The 6,333-nt window shown below is 35.4% G+C and overlaps 1 protein-coding gene across 1 annotated transcript in view; it reads right to left on the reverse strand.

Moving 5' to 3' along the window:
- Positions 1-4,273, reverse strand: part of SOS1 (SOS Ras/Rac guanine nucleotide exchange factor 1) — a 221,379-nt gene extending 217,106 nt beyond the window's left edge. The window contains exons 1-2 of the mRNA XM_072409143.1: positions 4,141-4,273; positions 3,484-3,648 (exon numbers count right to left, since the gene is read on the reverse strand). The gene's annotated coding sequence lies outside the window, so the exon portion shown is untranslated. The remainder of the gene's footprint in view (positions 1-3,483; positions 3,649-4,140) is intronic.
- Between the last annotated feature and the right edge of the window lie 2,060 nt (positions 4,274-6,333).

The following is a 6,333-nucleotide window of genomic DNA, read 5'->3' on the forward strand; positions in this document are numbered from 1 at the left end:
GGGCTGAGATTTGGCAGAGTGGGAGACGTACCATATACAATATCAGATGAGGGTTGCAGGGGAAAACAATTGCAAACAGGGTTGAGATTTGGCAGAGTGGGAGACGTACCATATACAATATCAGATGAGGGTTGCAGGGAAAAACAATTGCATACACAGGGCTGAGATGAACATTAGTTGCAGGCAGATGAAGATGGCATAATCACTTATAGTTTCTCCTGGCTTTTGCTTGCATGCTAATGCAGTGGCCATGGATTTCCTATCTCCGTGTTTTCTTACAAACTCAGTGTGTAACTATTCCCATAACTTTTTATAGTGTGCTTCAGTTATAAAGGGATAATTATTTACATTTGTTTGTGCAGGAGTTGGGATGGATCGGGACATTTTATGTTCTCCGTTCCATTTTCAGGTGTAATATAAAGGGGTCAGTGTAATAACCTCCTGCTCTACAGTTAACATTATAGGGGCATCCCTGTTGTCAGGTTTCTAGCACACTTTTATATGTTTTTTATTTACATGTTTCTTATAGGCATATTTAGGTTCCTCTGGGTTACTCCCCTTACCTTGGGAATTTCCCATAGTTGCAGTATAAATTACAGTATAAATATCAGATGGTTATACACAGTAATTGTTAATTCAGTCAGTTCAGTTAGTTTAGTTAGTTCAGCAGGTAGCTGCAGTGCTCGCTGACGTCCTGTTCCCAGGACCGCTTACCAAAACGCAGCTTAGGTCACGTTACTGCTTGCCCGAGGCAACCACAGCAGTGAGGATTGACCCAACCTCACCTTGGCAACCAGATTAGAACACAAACATCTTATATACAACATTTCTTATACTTCTATATCATGCAACAAAATTCCTATACTCTAAAAATTAAAACAGAGGTCATGAGTGTGCACATATTCAATAAAAGATTTCCCAACTCTTCCTAACTAAGGACCCAGTCCTTCTATGAGGGAGTCTACACTGCCACAGTGCTTGGGTTCGTAAGATATCTACAGGGACCCAGGGGAGGGCAGAGGTAGAAAAGAAAATTTCTACTTACCCGATCCTGGTCTTTTTAAGGTAGATGTCCCACTTCTGACGCCAAACTGTTAAGGCAATTTCCTATTGATCCCAGACCAATATTTCCCTCTCTATCGTGACCTCTGTTTTCAACGCATTGGGAACAGTGATTAACAAATACGCAGCTTAAGCATATAGTTATATCCTGTCTCAAAACTTTATTATCACATCACAGTTTATATAGTCAGACAACCAGGTGGAAGACACTTAGTAGTTAGTCAGTAACAAGAAACTTTATTAACAACTTCGCTGACCAAGATGTTTCAAGATAAGAAGCTTCAAAGTAAGGTTGCAGCAAATATTGACCTACTGATAAGGAGGATATAACTAGTTTCGACACAACTCAATTATCTGCAAAAATATAGCAAAAAACACAAAAACAACTTAAATTCAAAACTCAGCAAAATTATATTCCTTACACAGAGCTTATAACAAATGTGCAAATAAAAGAATCTGGTTAACAGTGATTATAATATGATTTCATTTATTGTAAGCTTTAAACAGTAAGCAAAAACAGAAAAGATAAAAACATTTAATTTTGGGAGAGCATATTTTCCATTATTAAGGGTGGTTCTCTGTGACTTGAACTGGGAAAGAATATTGTCCTCAAACAACACAAACGGAAATGGGAATGTTTCAAGTCTGTTCCACACAAGCACACTGGAAAATATATTCCAATAGGTAATAAGTTTAAAAGGCTAAAATTAAAACCTCTGTCACTCACAGCTAATGTTCAATAAGCCATAAAAGCAAGAAAAGAGCGTCCCAAAAATATAAAAATGAAGGATTACCTTTATCGTTTGAAAACTATAAAGAATATAACAAAAGATGTAAGATAAAATGAGATAAAATGTGATAAAATGTGCAAAACTTTAAAATGAAAGACAGATTGCAAAGGAAAGTAAGGCAACCCCCCCAAACTGTTTATAAAATATAAATAGCAAAAAGGTCAAATCTGATCATGTAGGCCCCTCAAATGATGTATCTGGGACTGTCTCTGTCTCTGGTAACTGGGGATAAAAAAAAGGCAGATTTACTAAACATTTTTTTTAGCTCTGTGTACACAAAGGAAAATGACAGAGCTCAAGTCCAAATTCATAATAGCAATGTCACTGCCTTAAATGAGTTGGGAAACAGTTGGGTAAATAAGGTAAAATTAAGGTTGACTAAGCACCAGGACATAGTGGATTACATCCATCCAAAGATCTGAGCTCAGTTATTTCAAAGCCATTTTTTACAATTTTTAGAGACTCTTTAATCACTGGCATGGTACCAATGGATTGGCGTAAGGCCAATGTGGTTCCTATGTTCAAAAAGGGAGCAAAGTCATTACCAAGTAACTACAGACTGGTTAGTTTAAAGTCCATAGTTGGAAAGGCCCTAGAGAGTTTGATAAAGAACCACATAGTAGAGTTTCTGCTAGAAAATAATATTATAAGTGATAGTCAGCATGGCTTCAAGAAAGACCAAAGTTATCAAACAAATTTATGCTCTTTTTTTTTGTGAAAGTAAGTAAACAGGAAGACAGTGGAGTAGCAGTTGACAAGTGTCAAATTAAACTTCATATAGAGGTTCATTAAGGGTGTTCCCCTCTCTTAACTAATAACTTTATATGTTGAGCCACCTCATTAAGCAATCATTTATAGTGTATAAAAGAAGAAAAAGAATGAGGTTCACGGGCTCAGGGATTATATGAAATAATATATACGTGTATTTGTTACATAGTATCAAAGAAAAACATTTACATAACGCAATCAGGTATTTTACCTTGGTCCTGTTAACACTTCAGAGGACGTAGGTATTATATACTAGACACAGTACTTCTATGTCATCAAACAAATAAATGTGTGAAGAACTGCAAAAGTCCTGACCTTATAGAGTTTGTGCAAAAATCTGACGCGTTTCACCACCATTAGGCTTCCTCAAGGATATCTTTTGTACGTACTTTATGGTCTAACTTTATATAGAAAATCAGTAGGTCAAATCAGGTAAGTACCTAAATTCAAGTGAATATATATTTATATATATATATATATATATATATATATATATATATATATATACATATGTTCATTTGAAATTCAATAAAGTATGGTAAGTATCACATGGTTACATGAAGATTGTATATATTTATATACACAGATGTAGGAATATAGCATTCAAAATATTTGTAAGATATGCGAAGTATCAGATTTTTTTGTGTATACAAGAAAGGAATATAGTTACTTAGGTACCCATGGGAGATCATAAAAGACACAAACATGCGTGATGATAAATGTGGCAAGGTGAAGGTTGAAAACCTTGTTCAAGTTAGTGCTAGATATGAATGGATTAAAAAAATCAATATAACAGTATAGTATAAAGTAGTTTTACAAAATATTTTTCATGTATTCATACATATTGTTTGAGGTATCTTACCTCCTTAGGCCATAAAGAGGATTTCAGTATATTTCTTTATTGATGTACATAAATGTTTCGTAAAAGCTTTGGTACTCAATGAGGATTGGTGTTTCATTCATCCATCGAGATTGTAAGGATGTATAGGAGTGGCACAGGCCTTCCATTGCAATTTTAGAAACAGGTCTAATAAAAAATAAAAATAATGATTGGTTTACTGGAATGATGTATATTATATTGTATAGAGATTAATTATTTAATATATGTGTGTAAATATCTCATATTTGCTATGATTGGAATGAGTTACCAAGTATTACAGATGACTAGAGGTATATCAAAATGAATTATCCTATACAAATGGGTAGGTATATTATATTCATGGTCATATTTATTTGTATGGAGGCTTCTAGGTTTATAATAGGATGGATTTGACATATGAGCCATTTGGTACTAAAGTGTTATAGGAGTTTATATGAAAGCTTCTAAATCAGTGAACAAATGTACTTTACACATGAAGCATAATGAAAGCTTATGGGTTAATGAAGGATAGATTTTGCATATGAGTCAAAGTAAAAACTTCTGGATTAATGAAAATTTAGACTTTTCATATGAGCTATAAGGTACTGAAAGGGTTAAATTAATCCACATGTTTGGGAGATACATAAACTCTGCACTTACCTTGTAAGCTGAAATGAATAGGGTCACAAAAGAGTATTGCAGGGAGATGAGCGCTGAGCCAAACACAGCCAACGGGCTGTGTATGGTAGAAACATGCTATTTGTAGTGTGTTTCTGGGTTGTGCAGTGCACATGCACCCGTGCCAATCATGGCGTGGGTACACGCCTACTGCACAGTGTCATTGGAGTCCCTGTGATGTCAGCCGGGGCTGCCTCTACAGTGAACGACGAGGGTTGGGTGGATCATGAAGGGGGAAAGAGCTGGCCAAACGTGTGACAGAAGAGACTCACGTTTAATGCCTGAATGCCTCAGGATTGTGGTCTCCTATCCCCTCCCAGCTCCGGTCAACAAGTCAGGGGGACATCCAGGTGTAGGGATTGATGGATGAATGGAGAGTCCTCCAATGTTAAATTGTGTTACAATGAATGCATGGTATAAAGCAAATTATGCATACATGGAATGCATAGTATAAAGCAAATTATGCATACATGGAATTATCACATATAGCAGAAAATATTACAATATTATACTAATATACTAATACTACTAATATACTAATACTATATTACAATAAACATTGTAGAGAGATATGACATGATTTGTGTCAATATGTTCCCATATTGAGTATGTTAATGGGCTTATAAAGTAGGAAGTGTGCATATTAAGAAACATATAACAGATAATGCCATCTCAAATGTGTCAAAAGTAGTGTTTTACAGAAAGGATTTGAAACTAACTGTATCGTTAACACCTGGTGCTTGTGTAGCTTTAAGGTTGACTATCCATTTAGTTTCTGTCTGTAATAATCTTTGTCTAAATCACCCCCTCTGGGGTTTGGGAGTATGTGTTCTAAACCAAAGAAATGAAGGACTCCGGGGTCATATTGGTGTTTTAAGCCTACATGATGGCATATAGGTGTAGTTATTTTGCCTACATTAAATGAGTGGATATGCTCATAAATTATTTTCTTGAATGCTCTTTTGGTTTTCCAAATATAAAAGGAGCCACAGATACATGATATAAGGTAAATTATCCCTTCAGTGTTGCAATCAATATAAGAATTCGGTCTGTGGTTTAGACCATTTGGGTTTGTCTGTCTTGAAAAGGAAACCTTCTTGTTCATGTTTGAGGGCCCTCTGGTATGCTTTTTTGAGAATATTTTTAGTGTATCCTCTCTGTATGAGTCTTTCTTATAGGAGTTTAGCTTCTTGTTTGAAATCAAGGTCATTTGTACAGTTTCTTTTGAGTCTCAGATATTGGCTGACTGGTATACTGTTTATAAGAGCCTTAGGGTGAGCACTGTCAGCCTGGAGTATTGTATTTCCTGCTGTTGTTTTTCTAAATAGTGTAGTGGGGATGGTGCTGTTGCTATCAATTCTGATGAACAGGTCCAGAAAAGGTAATTGTGTTTTAAATTGAAAACATTAAGTTGCTTATGATTGAAGAATTTGTGTAGTAAGAGTTCTGAACCCGTCCAAAAGAAGATCACGTCATCATTGTAATATTTCCATGAAATAATGTAATGAGTGTATGTCTTTGTTATTGGGTTTGAGAATGATGTTTCTTCCCAAGCTCCTAAATACAAATTTGCATACGAAGGTGCGCATTTCGTTCCCATAGCCACACCCTGTTTTTGTAAGTATATTTTCTGAGTAAATTAATGTTTTTTACATTGGGGAATAATTGAATTTTTAATCCATAGGGATTGCAGTTTTCTGCAATATTTTTCAAAATAGTTAATATGCCAATGAAGGAGAGATTTCTTTTCCAGTAGGAATTTGAATTTGAGTATAAGAGTGTCAACATGGGGTTCCGTATGTCTATTGGATAAACATTTGTCTTTAATCTCGGACATAAAGCCCTCACATTCTTTACCTAGTATCTTCATACCGGATACAAATAAATTAAATTTAACAAAATTTAGTGCTCTGATTAGTGAGCAGGGGATGGAAAATCATGTTTGACAAACCTGCAGTCAGAAATGCCTTTCACCCCCAATATATACAAGGATCTAAACACCCAAGACTTTAAAATCCTGAAAGATCTCCATCTATTACTACTAGAAAGTGAACCCACACCCAAATCAACATTCTACCCGCCTTTATCAACCAATCCTCACATTCAAACCTTGCTAAACACCATTACTGAACAAATTCTTACAAGCAACCCAACTACAGAATACCATGCCAATAA

This window comes from Pyxicephalus adspersus, chromosome 4 (assembly GCF_032062135.1).
Source record: "Pyxicephalus adspersus chromosome 4, UCB_Pads_2.0, whole genome shotgun sequence".
Classification (NCBI taxonomy): domain Eukaryota; kingdom Metazoa; phylum Chordata; class Amphibia; order Anura; family Pyxicephalidae; genus Pyxicephalus; species Pyxicephalus adspersus.